The sequence below is a fragment of the Mustela nivalis genome (genome assembly GCF_964662115.1).
Source record: "Mustela nivalis genome assembly, chromosome: 6".
Taxonomy (NCBI): domain Eukaryota; kingdom Metazoa; phylum Chordata; class Mammalia; order Carnivora; family Mustelidae; genus Mustela; species Mustela nivalis.
In genome coordinates, this window is record NC_139025.1 from 60,399,547 (window position 1) to 60,414,918 (window position 15,372).

The 15,372-nt window shown below is 35.4% G+C and overlaps 1 protein-coding gene across 2 annotated transcripts in view; it reads left to right on the forward strand.

Moving 5' to 3' along the window:
• Positions 1–15,372, forward strand: part of SLC25A21 (solute carrier family 25 member 21) — a 494,918-nt gene that overhangs the window by 141,598 nt on the left and 337,948 nt on the right. Inside the window, exon 2 of one of the 2 annotated variants that reach the window (XM_082737815.1) lies at positions 7,817–7,861. The exons of the other annotated variant lie outside the window; for it this stretch is intronic. The gene's annotated coding sequence lies outside the window, so the exon portion shown is untranslated. The remainder of the gene's footprint in view (positions 1–7,816; positions 7,862–15,372) is intronic. 2 annotated transcript variants of the gene reach the window in all.

The window sequence follows — 15,372 nt, forward strand, 5'->3', positions numbered from 1 at the left end:
CATGTTAGGTCTGCCCTTTTTCAAAACCACCATCTGATATTCATTTTGTCTGCAAGACAAACATACTGATGAAAATGCATATACCACAGGATACAGCCAGTGGAATGAAGCATTTCCACTCTTTGTATATATTTAGAACATTTTCTGTTTTCCCAACAGATGGACCAAATTTTAGTATTAAAGAAAAAAATCAATTTTACATAGTACAAACAAATTGAACAAGTACACTGTAGAGTTCTAATTACTTGGTAACGGAATGTCCAGTGGAATTTGGGGTCAAATCAGGTCATATCTAAATTCTGATTTTTTTTAAAGAGACTTTTTCATATTTACTGTTTTTTTTCCAGATTATTGGATGAATTTCTAAATGGAAAATACTGAATTTCATGTATTTTCTAAGTCTTTTAAAAATCTGTCAGTTTAAGGGCTTTTCTTTATATACAAGTGTCTTGAAATGTTTTTGTTTTTCTCTAAATCATAGAACTTACTGTGTAAAGTTTACCAAAGTGACACATGGATTATAAGTCTCAAATTTTTTTCTATTATTATTTAGGGCAAATGACTCTGCTCCAGGCTCTGTAAACTAGCTACATTGCTAGTGAAAGTCAGTCACAATTTTGTTGCCAGTTCCTTTGGAAAGTTCCTAAAACTACATTATTTTAAAAAAGTTAACCTCTTAAAATGTAATAGAATGTATACGTATTTACATGTATTTTTGCCTATATATTCATCTTTAATTAAAAACTAATTTATCCCATTTTTGGATGGTATTGTGTATCTTTACTAATGAGGGGACTTAGGGCTATAATTTGTTTATTAGAAGATAGTCTAATATTTTCTCCTCTTTCTCTATCTGAATTATAAATCTAGTATTTCTTCATTTAAGTTGTCTGTGGCTCTCCAGTGTTCATAGGACAAAAGTCTCCTTAGTCCTTTACCACCTGGTTGTATCTATCTTTCCAGCCTCATGTCCCCATTTGGCTAAATTACCCTTTCTTGTTTCCCGCCTCAGACCCCAAATATACAGTCTTTTGGAATTTGACATTCTTTTACATGCTTTTGTCTAGCTTCACCAATTGTCCCCTTAACCTGAAATGGCCTTCCTCATTTCCTTTCCTTGCTCATTCCTTTAAGTTCAGGACTTAATGCTATATTCTAAGAGGTCTTCCTGACTTTGCAGGCATGACTCATAGCTTCCTCTAGCAATGCTATCACTACGCTTTCACTATTGCTGTGTTGCATAGAACTTGCAGATTATTAGGAAGATAAATGCAAATAAGTAAAAAACCAACCTCAACTTGTGTCAAGGGATATAAAGGAAATGAGTAAGGCACAATGAGAAAGAAAGGTAGGAGTAGGTTACTTACTGGTCAAGGAAGGACTCTTTGAAAATGACATTTAAGCTGAGACTGAAAATATAGAAGGAGCCAGCCATATAAGCATAGAAGGAAAAATGTTTCAGGCAGAGAGGCACATACAAAGTTCTAAGATGAAGAAGAGACTGATGAAGAGATTGGTGTATTTGAGCACTAAGAAGGGTTCACTTAGCACAAGTATATTAATCGAGGTATAGTGGCATGAGATAAGGTTGGAGAGCTAAGTGGAGACCAGATCAGGTCAGTCTGTACCACTGAAGGCTTTTAAGCAATGGAATGTCTTGAATATATTACCTCTTGATTATGTTTCCTGAGGCTGTGTGGAGAATAGATTGGAGGGGAGCAAGATCTGGGCAAGAGATAACTTTCAAATGGTTCATCCTGGGATAAACCCATGACTGTCTTCAGTGTAGTTACTAATAGCTGTATTTCTTAAACAGTTCTTTTGAAATCTAAGTGAGGAAATGTTTGACAATAATATTACTATTGCTGTTACAATAATAATGCCATTGGTTGGAGAAGTAGTCATTGTTGAGATAATGCATATTGTGTAGGCTGAAGAAAGGAGATAGTTTTTTTGTTTTTGTTTTTGTTTTTGTTTTTTAAGGAGATAGATTTTAAGTGCAAAGTGATACCATGAGGGTTTTAGACATGGAGAGACATGATCCCAGTTGTGTTTGCTGGAGTGGAAGAGGGTGACAGTGATGGCGTGGGGGTGATGGACATTGGGGAGGGATGTGGTATGGTGAGCACTGTGAATTGTGTAAGACTGAAGAATCACAGACTTATACCCCTGAAACAAATAATATATGTTAATTTTAAAAAGGAGTATAAAAATAGATTAAGAAATTGCAAGAGTAGAGGACAACAAATTAATAGGAAGCTATTGTCAAAATCAGGCAAAACTGATGGAGACTTAGCAGGGGTAATGGTGGTGGTGACAATGAGAAGTACACAGATTTGAAGATTAGGATTGGATTGGAGGTAAAGAATACAAAAGAGGAAGATGTCCTCTTTCTTGAATGAGCAAGTGATAGAGGTGTTGTTTAGTAAGATAGTGGACAGTGTTGGGGAAAAGATAAGTAGTTCAATTTTATAGACATTAAATTTGAGGTATTGGGGAACCTCATGGCTCAATCAGTTATGTGTCCAACTCTTGATTTTTGCTCAGGTCATGATCCCCAGGTTGTGGGATTGAGCCCCAGCATCCAGCTCCGCACTTATTTAAGAGCCTGTTTCAGATTCTCTCTCCCCATCCCCCTCTGCTCTCTCTCTCTTTCTCAAATAAATAAATGAATCTAAAAATAAATAAATTTGAGATATTTGTGCTTAAATATACCTATGCATATATGTATTTGTAAATTAGTGAAAGAGCATGCTATAGATATCATTTTGCTGTTTGTTCTTATTCACTAAAAACAAATTGTGGGAATTCTTCCATATCTGCAATATAGGTTTACTTCATTATTTTTTAAAATTGCATGATACTAAAAAAAAAAATGCATGATACTATAGCTATATAATAATTTAATCAACAGATTCTATATATGGTCATTATTATGGATATGATTACATAGTTTTACAAGTATTTCTGTAGGATGCATTTTAAAAAGTAGAATTGCTGGATCAAAAGCTATGCACATTTTGGTTTCAGAAAGAAATTGCCACCCTTGAAAATAACTGCACTATTAACCATACATTAGAATGTCAGTTTCCCTACCATTGGGGTCTGTCAACTTATGTTTTTCAGTTTGGAAGGGAATGTGTTATCTTGGTGTTACTTTCTTTTACCTTCTCCTGATCCATGATGTTGAGCATGTTTTCGTATGTTTATTAGCCATTCCATTTTTTTGTTGTTGTTTTATGCAAAAAACGAATGAAATGGTTCTAGAAATGGAAAAGCAAATAATGTTCAGATATTCAAGAGAAAGAAAATGAGAAAGTAAAAAATGAAGGAAAAAAGATAGATAATGGGAAAAAATAAAGGAAAGAAATGGAGACCTAATTATTATTTATCTGTTTGTTTGCTATTGGATGACTTACAAGATTTTGGAGAGTGGTTGGTGGGGTGAGGGTTAAATAATAAAAATTACCAGTTACGCTTTTTGTTTGGGAAAGTTATATGTTAGCAAAATATTAAAGATAGTTTGGGGGGAGGTATTTTAGAGATTGTTGTTTATATATCTTTTTATTGTGTTCAGTTAGCCAACATATAGTTCATCATTGGTTCTTGAGGTAGAGTTCAAGGGATTCATTAGGTATGTATAATACCCAAGATCCAGGACACCTGGGTGGCTCAGTGGGTTAAAACCTCTGCCTTTGGCTCAGGTCAAGACACCAGGGTCCCTGGATGGAGACTTGCATAGGTCTCTCTGCTCAGCGGGGAGCCTGCTTCCCCCTCTTTCTCTCTGCCTGCCTTTCTGCCTCTCCGTCTGTCAAATGAATAAATAAAATCTTTTAAAAATAATAATAATAATGCCCAAGATCCATGTTTAACATCTGGTTTTGTTACTTAGATATTAAAAGACTTTTGAGAAATCTGCAAATACTCAAGAAACATCAATGTTTAAAATAGAGAAAGCTAACAAGGAGGCTGGCAAAGTTTTCTTTCCCTTGGAGCAGCCCAGTTTACTTCACAGAGAAGCTGCACTTTGCAGGCAGCTACAACAGTCACAACAGACCCAGTAAGAGGTTGCACACAGCCATGTGTATCCTGTTCTATTAATAAAGGAAATGTCAACTAAGACACTGGGGATTAGACACAACTAATTTTCTAAAATGCCATTGAGTTGATCTTTATCTGTAAAGCCAACACAGACGTATGAATAGTTAAAACGAGCTCTCTGCCTCTCATATTTCAGTGGGATGAAGCCTGGTGTTTTATTTCACACCCGTAGAACAGCAGGTCTGAATGGCCAGAAATCTTTAGAAATCATATTTGTTGAAGCTGTTATTTTCAAATACTACCCAAATTATTAGGGTTTCTGGAGTGTATATATTTTTAATTAAAAAGCAATTTAACTTTTGTTTAACTGGACTCTGAGGTCCACATTCTGCCACTACCCTCCTTAAGAAGTTTGATACCGTGCTCTCAGAGTTGCAGGTTCACAGTGGTTGGACCAAGTTGACGTTTCCCCAAAGCACACTGGCATTTTTGAGACTGTTTATGGTCAAATCAGTTTTGTCATTCTGACATTAGGAGTGACAAGCTAAACATAGCCCAACACTGTGGATTCTTTTTGGTGACCCTTCTAACTTCAAGAACCAACTCTTTTGAGGACATTTTACACTGAATGTCCTAAGTGGTTGGTCTATTATGAAAATTGAGTCCTTTAAGCCAAATAACTATTATTAAAATGGGGAAAGTTGGCTACCACACATATGCAGACACTATTCTAAAAATGTTACATGTATTAAATGATGTAATCATTTCATGAAAAAAGAAGATGGAATCATGAAATAGCTTTTGACTAAAATTTATTAAAATTCTAAAAAGTATTAAAATTCTTTCTGTTGATGCTTTAAAATTAAGATTAACTTTTCTGTGATAATCAAGAGTTTTTTACTATTTCTGCATGTATAGTTTATACTATTTGTAGGCATGTTAGTACTCAGACATATAATTTAGCTTTCGATTTCCTAATCATCTCATTTTAAGGGTGGTAGATGCAGGAGTTGCAGTGTTAAATTTTTCTCATAGTAGGTTATTTGCAGGCATAGGGAAATATGGGAGTTCTATGTGAAAAGTACACATTTGAGGCATGAAGGTAATATAAAAAAGAAATTTGGTAGTAGTGGTTTTTAAACTTTATTCCTAAATATTACTGCTATATTCTCATTATATAGATTACACATTGTGCTGTCTTCTAACCTCAGCAGTCATGTAAAGTAATAGACTTTTGGATTTAGTGTTTTTGATTTCACTCTTTGTACATGGTCTCAAAGTCCAGACAGGTACATGGTGGTCATTTTACTGAAGCAGGGATCTGAAGTGCTTGTATGGCACAGGAGCAAATCACTTTACTCAGGGAGTAAGTCCAACAGCTACTTGGCCACAGCTTCTCAGGAGACTTGATTGTTCCTATCAAAGTATCACTATATCATAACTCTTGTGAAGAGTACAAATTTGGTTTATTTGTGAAAAGTAGTTTGGAGAAAAAGCTAAGAGCTAGGTAGTGAGTATGAGATGAAGTGAAAATGTAAAAGCCTATGAAGAGTGATGTTTATTTATTTAGCCACGATTAAGGTATATACCAAGCCTGTCATATGCCTCACAGAGAAATAAGAAATGGTTTCTAAATCTGTGCTGGGAATGTTCTAGCCAAAGGAAAACTGCTCAGTAAGTAAGAAATTTTTAACAAAATTGAAAAGGCAGTGGGATTTTTGGGGGGGTCATTTTTGAGAATAAATGGGGTTCTACCGATCAAGCCCTTGCAACAGTGTCTAGTACATAAACACCATAGAAGTATTGGCTGCTGTGATGATTGTGATGATAATGATGATCATGATATGACCCTAGATGGAACCATGGTTTGAAAGAAAACCAAGGACCACACAGCAAATATCAAGGGTCTCCTAGTTAGCTCAACTGTTATCTCCCAGTTAAAACAAGTATGTAAAAGTAGAATGTTTGATGTGGTTGTTGTTGTTGTTGTTTTAAAGATTTTTTATGTAATCTCTACATGCAGCATGGGGATTGAACCCACAACTCTGAGATCAAGAGTCACATGCTCTACTGACTGGTCAGCTAGGTGCCCCCGTTTGATTGGTTTTATCAATTTATTCCTATAGAAGTTCTCATAACCTAAGAAGACAAATATCTCTCTTACTTTTTTAAATTAAAGATTATTTATTTATTTATTTATTTGACAGAGAGAGAGAGAGAGAGCAAGCCCAAGCAAGGGGAACTGCAGAGGCAGAAGGAAGAAGCAGGCTCCCCGCTGATCAGGAAGACTGACACAGGCCCAGGACCCTAGGATCATGCCCTGTGCTGAAGCCAGATGCTTAATTAACTGACTGAGCTACCCAAGCATCCCTCTGTTACTTTTAAGTTATCTAAGTTAGAGTCACTGGGAAAATATGTGTACAATTATAAATAACTTACTATGGGTATATAAACCAAATGAATTTAGAATGTAGGTGTATTTAAAAAGAGCTTTTTACATATTTTAAAATATTTTAGAGTTTGGTTATTTCTTTAGGTTCTGTCTGAAAAAACCCCCTCTCTCTCACACACACAGAGAAGGCAAATTCCTTCTCTGACCCCTAAGCCTGAGTCCATGTCCTCTTCCTCACCAAAGCCTCCCTGGTTCTCTCAGACCCTTACGCTCTTCCTTTCCCCTGCTTCTGCCACTGTACCAGAGCCTGCTTTGTTGTGGCAATTATACATATACCCAAGATTGAAAAAAATTTGTATTTCTCTCTTACTGCTAGACTGCAAGCCTGTTGAGGAAGAAAGTAGGTTTTCAATAAATTATGTGAATGAATTTTATATCATTTCACATCTGACAGTAGAAGTTAAGAGAGACCTAATATTTCACACAATGCAGATGTCAGCCAATGGCCGTATCAGAAAGAAGAGGTTTCTTTTCCCACCTCAAAATGGATTTTAAGTTCTGAGTTGATAGCACACAGCTACAGCAGAGGAAAATTGTTTCTGTAAAATGTTTATTGAGTATCTATTGCATTTCAGGTACTATGCTATTAGCTTTCGCATGTTTTATATTGTTAAATCCTCACAATAACTAACACCTTCATGTATGCTCTTGAATTTTCCCAATTTTCAGATATTGAAATTCAGGGTAAGAGCTGCAGTATGTTGAAAGTCACAGGTAATAAATGGCGGAGTAAAATTGGAACCAGATGTTATGATTCTACGTTGAGTTTTCTCCCCACCATTGTACTCAAACCAAAATTTTAATTCTTATTTCACTTAGACTAGACAATTATTTGAGCTCTAGAGACAGTTTTCACACTGTGTCAAAATTTCTTAAGTTGTTAAAACCTACAAAGCTATGATATATTTCCTGAGCCCTCTCTCTTCCCATGATCTATAACTTGGATTTATGGTTGATTTTGCCAGTCCTATCCTGTCTTTTAAAACAGTAATGCCTGAACTAGTTGGACCACTGAGAGTGTAATGTCAGGACATCAATCTACTGGTAACATTAATTGAACAGTCTGTGGTGAGGCTGTTGCTTTGACTGGAGTGAAAATAAGCTGCTTAGAGGGTAACAGATGAGTCAGAGGATTTTCATTACATTTAGACACTGATTCAGAGATGTCACTGATTATGGTAAGGTAACATTTGGGGACAAAGGGAAGCCTCCCCTTTTTTTCTTTTCTCCCTTTTACAGATCTTTCCAAATTAAGATTTTTCTTATTAAGCCAAACTAAGGTTTTTTTGTTGTTGTTGTTGTTGTTGTTGTTTTATCCCTTAGCATCCCTCCTTAATTCCAAGGAAAAGCATTAAGACTGCCATTGGGGTAAGTGAAAATATCGGCTCTGAGCAGCTGGTGGTGTGAAATTAAGGAATAAGGGAGAGAAACAAGAGCAGGTGTGGTAGAAAAGGAAAGAGTTAAGAGAAGGCTTGTGTTTGCCCTACTGTGCTCATGCTTTCCTGGGCCCTGGATTCCTGTTGCATGTTTATCTCCATTTGTCGTTCACTGGATTTCTTTGGTCACACAAAACAGATACTGTTTTAGAAACAGTGAAATATATATATAGCCTTTTCATATAAAATTATTTCGTGTTGTAAACAGTTCTTTACCTAAATTCACCATAAAATAATTTTTTTGAGAGAGAAACTTTAAAGAAGGAGAAAAAATAGTATTTAATCAAAGCATCTCTCTTCTTTAGCATCATCTTCTAATTGATGATGAACTGTACCTCTTTATGAATCCTCTGTATTACACCAGGTAGTTAAAATTGTGGGATGTTGTTCTAGCAGGTGGATTGGGTGGTTGTAGTAAACTGTCATGAGATGAAGTTAAAAATCAATAGCAGGTTCAACTGTAGGAATAGCCTAAACTTACTTCCTCCCATATACAAACACCAAATCTACAGCTATATATGAATCAATCCTCTTTGAAAAAGACCTAAAAACTAGTTGAAGAGGTCTTCCACAACAAAAAATAAAAGGGCTATATTGATGTGGATATTAGAGGCAGAGGGGGGTTTTCTGGAGGGATATCACAAGTATAGAGATTCTCTCTAGAGAGTGAGGAGTTTGCATCCCACATCAGATACCAAGACCCTTGGTACCTACCCTGGAAAAATAGCTCCCCAAAACACCTGGCTCCAAAATCTAATGGGGCTTATTCAGGAGACCCCAAAAGCTATGGGGAACAAAGTCTGTTCATAAAGGGGTTGTATGCTGGATCACTTACCCTGGGAGCCAGTATAAAGGCAGCAGTTTGAAAAGTGCCTTGACTGTTTGTTAAGGAGATTCATTAGCTGATCTCCAAACATCTATGGGAGATGCAGGGATCTAGTAGGACTTCCTTTGAGGAAAGAGGTGTTGATGGATGCCATTTTTGCATGCTTACTTCACTTTGCTAGTGCCAGTAGCCTTGCCTCATCCCCACACTCTCCTCCAGCCCTACTAAAGGCAAAACAAAAACAAAACAAAACAAATACAAAACAAACAAACAAAAAAGCAAAACAAAACAAAACCCATCTTCCAACCAGGAATACTCTTATCATTTATAATTGAAGGAGACATAAAGACTTTTCCAGATAAGTAAAAGCTGAGAGTTTATCACCACCAAGCCAACCTTACAGTAAATGTTAAAAGGGACTTCTTTAAGCTGAAAAAAAAAGGCACTAACTAAAAATTAAAAAAAAAAAGTGAAAATAAAAATCTCACTGGAAAAGGCAAACATACAGTAAAAGTAATAGATTAGCCATTGATTAACCTAGTATGAAAATTAAAAAAACAAAATTAATAAAATTCACTATAATAAGTTAAGTGATACAGAAAATAAAAGGATTTAATATATGACACCAAAAATGTAAAACATGGATGGGGAGGTGAGGATGAAAAATGTAGTTGTTAGAATGTGTTCAAATTTAAGTTGCTGTCAACTTAAAATAAACTACTATATAAAGAGACCATTATATGTGTACCTTATGATAATCACTAAGTAAAAACTTATAACAGATACACAAAAGATAATAAGAAAAGGATCTAAACATAACACTAAAGACAGTCATCAAACCACAAGGGAAGAGAGCAAGAGAAGAAGAAGGTACAGAGGAGAACTACAAAAACAGCCAAGACAAACAAACAAACAAAAACCAGTTCACAGAATGCCAGTAAGTACCTACCTATTGATAATTACTTTAAATGTAAATGGACTAAATTCTCCAACCAAAAGACAGAGTGGCTGAATGGATTAAAAGAAAAAAAAAAAAAAAGACCCATCTATGTCTGTCTACAAGAGACTCACTTCAGAGCTAAGGACACACAAAGACTAAAAATGAAGGGATAGAAGAAATTACATGTATATGGAAACAAAAAGGAAGCTGGTATATCTGTACTTATATCAGACAAAATAGACTTTATGACAAAGACTAAGAAAAGACAAAGAAGGACATTACATAATAATAAAGGGCTCAATCCAACAAAAGAATATATAATGTTTGTAAATACTTCCGTACCTCACATAGGCGCACCTAAATATATAAAGCAAATGTTAACAGACCAAAAGGGAGAAATTAACAGCAATATAATAATAGTAGTGGACTTTAATACCCCACTTATACCAATAGATAGATCATTGAGACAGAAAATCAGTAAGAAGTCTTGGCCTTAAAGGACACATTAGGCTAGATGGACTTAATATGTATAGAATATTCCATTCAAAAGCAGCAGAATACACATCTTCTCAAGTACACATTCTCCCAGATAGATCACAAGTTAGGGCATAAAACAAATCACTGTAAACTTTAGAAGACTGAACTAATACCAATTATTTTTTCCAATAACAGTGGCCTGAAATTAGAAATCAATTACAAGGGCACCTGGGTGGCTCTGTTGTTAGGTGTCTGCCTTCAGTTCAGGTCATAATCCCAGGACCCTGGGACTGAGCCCTGCATGAGGCTTCCTGCTCAGCAGAAAGCCTGTTTCTCCCTCTCCCACCCCCACTGCTTGTATTCCCTCTCTTTCTCTCTCTCTCTCTCTGTCAAATAAATAAATAAATTCTTTAAAGAATAAAGAAATCGATTACAGTGAACTGGAAATGTCACAGATATGTGGAAATTAAATAATATGCTAGTGACAAACCATGGGGTCAATAAATATCAAAGGGAAAATAAAAAATACTTTGAGACAAATAAAAATTAAAATATAACATTCCAGGGCGCCTGGGTGGCTCACTCATTAAGCATCTGCCTTCAGCTCAGGTCATGATCCCAGGGTTCTGGGATCGAGCCCCATATCGGGCTCCCTGCCTGGTGGGAAGCCTGCTTCTCCCTCTCCCACTCCTCTGCTGCGCTCCCTCTCTCTTGCTGTGTCACTCTCTGTCAAAAAAAAAAAAAAAAAATTCCAAAATTTATATAGGATGCAGCAAAAGCAGTTTAAAGACGGAAGACATAGCAATACAGTCCTAACTCAAGACCTCAAGAAACAAGAAAAATATCAAATGAACAATCTAACTGTATATCTAAGGAAATTGAAAAAAAAAAGCCAAATTTAGAAGGGAAGAAATAATAAGGATCAAAGTGGAAATAAACAAAATAGAGACAAAAAAAAAACAATATAAATGATCAATGAAACTGTTGAACTCTATTTTAAAATATTTGAAAATATTTTAAAAAATGAGAAACTTCTAACTAGACTCACCAATAAAAACGAGAGGCCTCAGATAAAGTCAGAATCAAAAGAGAAGTTATAACTCATACCACAGAAATATAAAGGATCATGAGACTACTATGAACAATTATATGCCAACAAGTTAAACAGCCTAGAAGACATAAATAAATTTCTAGAAACTCTTCCAAGATTGAATCATAAAGAAACAGAAAATCTAAATAGACTATTGCTAATAAGGAGATTGAATCAGAATTAAAAAGTCCCCCAACAAAGAAAAGTCTAGGACCAGGTGGCTTCACTGATGAATTCAAAGAAGATTTAATACCTGTCCTTCTCAACTCTTCCAGAAAACTAAAGAGAAGGGAACCCTTCCAAATGCATTTTATGAAAAATGAGGCCAGCATTACGTGGTATGAAATCCAGACAGGGACACCAAAATACAAAGAAAATTGTGGACCAATATCCTTGATGAATATAGATGCAAAATCCTCAAAAAAATATTAACAAACTGAATTCAGTAATACATTAAGAAGATTATACACCATGATCAAATGGGGTTTATTCTAGGGATATAAGTATGGTCAACATCAGCAAATCAAGCACTGTAGTATGCTACATTAACAAAATGATGAATAGAAATCATATGATCATCTCAATAGATGCAGAAAAAGCTTTTGACAAAATCCATTTATGGATTATCCGTTTATGATAAAACCTTTCTACAAATGAGTATAGAGGGAAACTACCTTGACATAATAACATAATAAAGACTATATGTGAGAAACCCACAGCTAACTTTATACTCAGTGGTGGGTATAAGGAGTAAAAGAAGGATGCTCACTCTCACTACTTTTATGCAATGTAGTATTGGAAGTCCTAGCCACAGAATTAGGGAAAAAAGGGAATGGGAGGGATCCCAATTGGAAAGGAAATAAAACTGTCAATATTCACAGATGCCATGATCCTCTATGTAGAAGAAAGACCTTAAATACTCCATATACACACCAAAAACAAAAAACAAAAAACAAAAAAAACCCTGTTAGAATAAATAAACTCAGTGAAGTAGCAGGATACTAAATCAATATACAAAAATCTGTTGCATTTTTACACACTAGTAACTATCAGAAAGAGAAATTAAGAAAAGAATCCTTTTACAATTGCATCAAAAGAATAAAATTCTTGGGAATAAATTTAACCAAGGATGTGAAAGACCTATACACTAAAAACTATGAAACATTTATGAAAGAAACTGAAGAAGTGGGGCGCCTGGGTGGCTCAGTGGGTTAAAGCCTCTGCCTTCGGCTCGGGTCATGATCCCAGGGTCCTGGGATGGAGCCCCACATTGGGCTCTCTGCTCAGCGGGGAGCCTGCTTCCTCCTCCTCTCTCTCTGCCCGCCTTTCTGCCTACTTGTAATCTCTGCCTGTCAAGTAAATAAATAATAAATCTTAAAAAAAAAAAAAAAAGAGCTGTGGGTGTTCTCCACTGATATTAAAAAAAAAAAAAGAAAGAAAGAAAGAAAGAAACTGAAGAAGACACAAATAAATGAGAAAATAGTCCATGCTTATGGATTGGAAGAATTAATATTGTTAAAATGTCCATACTACCCAAAGCAGTCTACAGATTCAGTATAATCCCTATCAAAATCCCAATGGCATTTTTCACAGAGCTAGAACAAAAGATCTTAAAATTAGTATGGAACCATGGAAGACACCAAATAGCCAAAGCAGTCTTGAAAGGGAGAACAAAATTGGAATTATCACACTTCCTGATTTCAAACTATACTACAAACCTGTGATAATCAAAACATTATAGTATTGGCATAGAAACAGACACATAAAAATGGAACTAAATAGAGTTCAAAACTAAACCCACACATATGTACTCATTAAATTACAACAAAGGAGCCAAGAATACACAATGGGGAAAGGACAGTCTCTTCAGTAAATGGTGTTGAGAAAACTGTACAGGGACATGGAAAACAATGAAACCAGACACTGTCTTATACCATACACAAAAATTAACTCAAAATGGATTAAAAACTTAAATGTAAGATCTGAAAACATAGATCTCCTAGAAGACATAGGCTCCTTGACATTGGTCTTGGGATTGAATTTCTAGATCCAACTCCAAAAGCAAGGGCAACAAAAGTGAAAATATATAGTGGGACTACATAAAACTAAAAAACTAAAACTAAAAATCTTCTTCACAACAAAGGAAACCATTAACAAAATGAAAAGGCAACCAGAGCTCCTGGCTGGATCATTAAGTGGAGCATGTGATGACTCTTGATCATGGGGATATGAGTTCAAGCCCCACATTAGGTACAGGATTACTTAAAATCTTTAAAAAAATGAAGAGGCAACCTACTAAGTGGAAGAAGACTTTCAAAAATGATGTATCTGATAAGGGGTTAATATATAAATATATAAAGGACTTATATTAGTCAACACCAAAACCCCCAAATAATCCAATTTAAAAATGGGCAGAAGACCTGATGAGGCATTTTTCCAAGGAAGTCATACAGATGACAAACACACATGAAAAGGTGCTCAACAGCCCTAATCATCAGGGAAATGCAAATCAAAACCACATTTAAATATCACCTTATACCTGTCAGAATAACTAGAATCAAGAAGACAAGAAATAACAAGTGTTGTAGAAGATGTGGAGAAAAGGAACACTAGTATACTATCAGTGGAAATGTAAATTGGCTCTGCCACTACAGAAAATAATATGGAGGTTCTTTAAAAAATTAAAAATAGAACTACATATAATCCAGCACTTATACATCTGAGTATCTATCCAAGGAAAACTAGAACACTAATTTGCAAATATATATGCACCTCCATGTTTATTGCAGCATTATTTACAATAGCCAAGATATAGAAATAACCTAAGTGTTCATGGATGAATTTATAAAAAATGTGTGAGTTGGTATGTATGTATGGTATACATATCATATATGTAATGGCATATGTGTGTGTGTGTGTAAAACAGAGTACTACTTAGCCATCAAAAAAGAAGAAAACCTTATCATTTGCAACAACATGGGTGGAGTTTGAGGTATTATGCTAAGTGAAGTAAGTCTAATAAGTCAGAGAAAGACAGTGCTGAATGATTTCACTTATATATGGAATCTAAAAAAAATGATCAAAACGCATAGATATGAGAACAGATTGGTTGTTATCAGAGGGAAGCGGGATTGAGGGTGGGCAAAATGGTTAATGTGAGTCAATTGTATGGTGATACATGGTTATTTAGACTTATGGTGATGACCACTTTGTAGTATATACAAAAATTGAATTACGTGGTATACCTGAAACTAATATAATGTTGTAAACCAATTTTAATCCTAATAACAACAACAACAACAATAATAATAATAATAATAAATCAGTGGCAGAGAAAGTGCCATTATACTGCTGTGGTTTCAGTTGTTGCAGTAGATTATATGAGCTTTGGGCACCGTATCCTCTATTCCAATGACTGGACACTTCCCCTCTCAACCTCCTTTGCCAGGTTCTGTGGGGTTAGGGTAGTATCAGGACTATTTATCTAACCTGTAAGCTTTTTTTTTTTAAATTAACATATAATGTATTATTTGTTTCAGGGGTACAGGTCTATGATTCATCAGTCTTACACTAGTCACAGTGCCCACCATAGTACATATCCTCCCCAATGTCCATCACCCAGCCACCCCATCCTCCCCCTCCCACCTTCCCCTCCAGCAACCCTCAGTTTGTTTCCTGAGATTAAGAGTTTTTTATGGTTTCTCTCTCTCTGGTTTCGTCTTGTTTCATTTTTCCCTTCCTTCCCCTATGATCTTCTGTCTTATTTCTCAAATTCTTCATTATCAGTGAGATCATATGATAACTGTCTTTCTCTGATTGACTTATTTCGCGTAAGCATAATACCCTCTAGTTCCATCCACATCGTTACAAATGGCAAAATTCTATTTTTGATGGCTGCATAATATTCCATATATATATATATATATATGTATATATATATACACATATATATATATATTCACACACATATATGTATACACACACACACACACACACACATATTACATCTTCTTTATCCATTCATCTATTGGTGGACATCTAGGCTCTTTATTTTGTTTGGCTATTGTGGACATTGCTGCTATAAACATTGGGGTGAATGTGCCCTTTCAG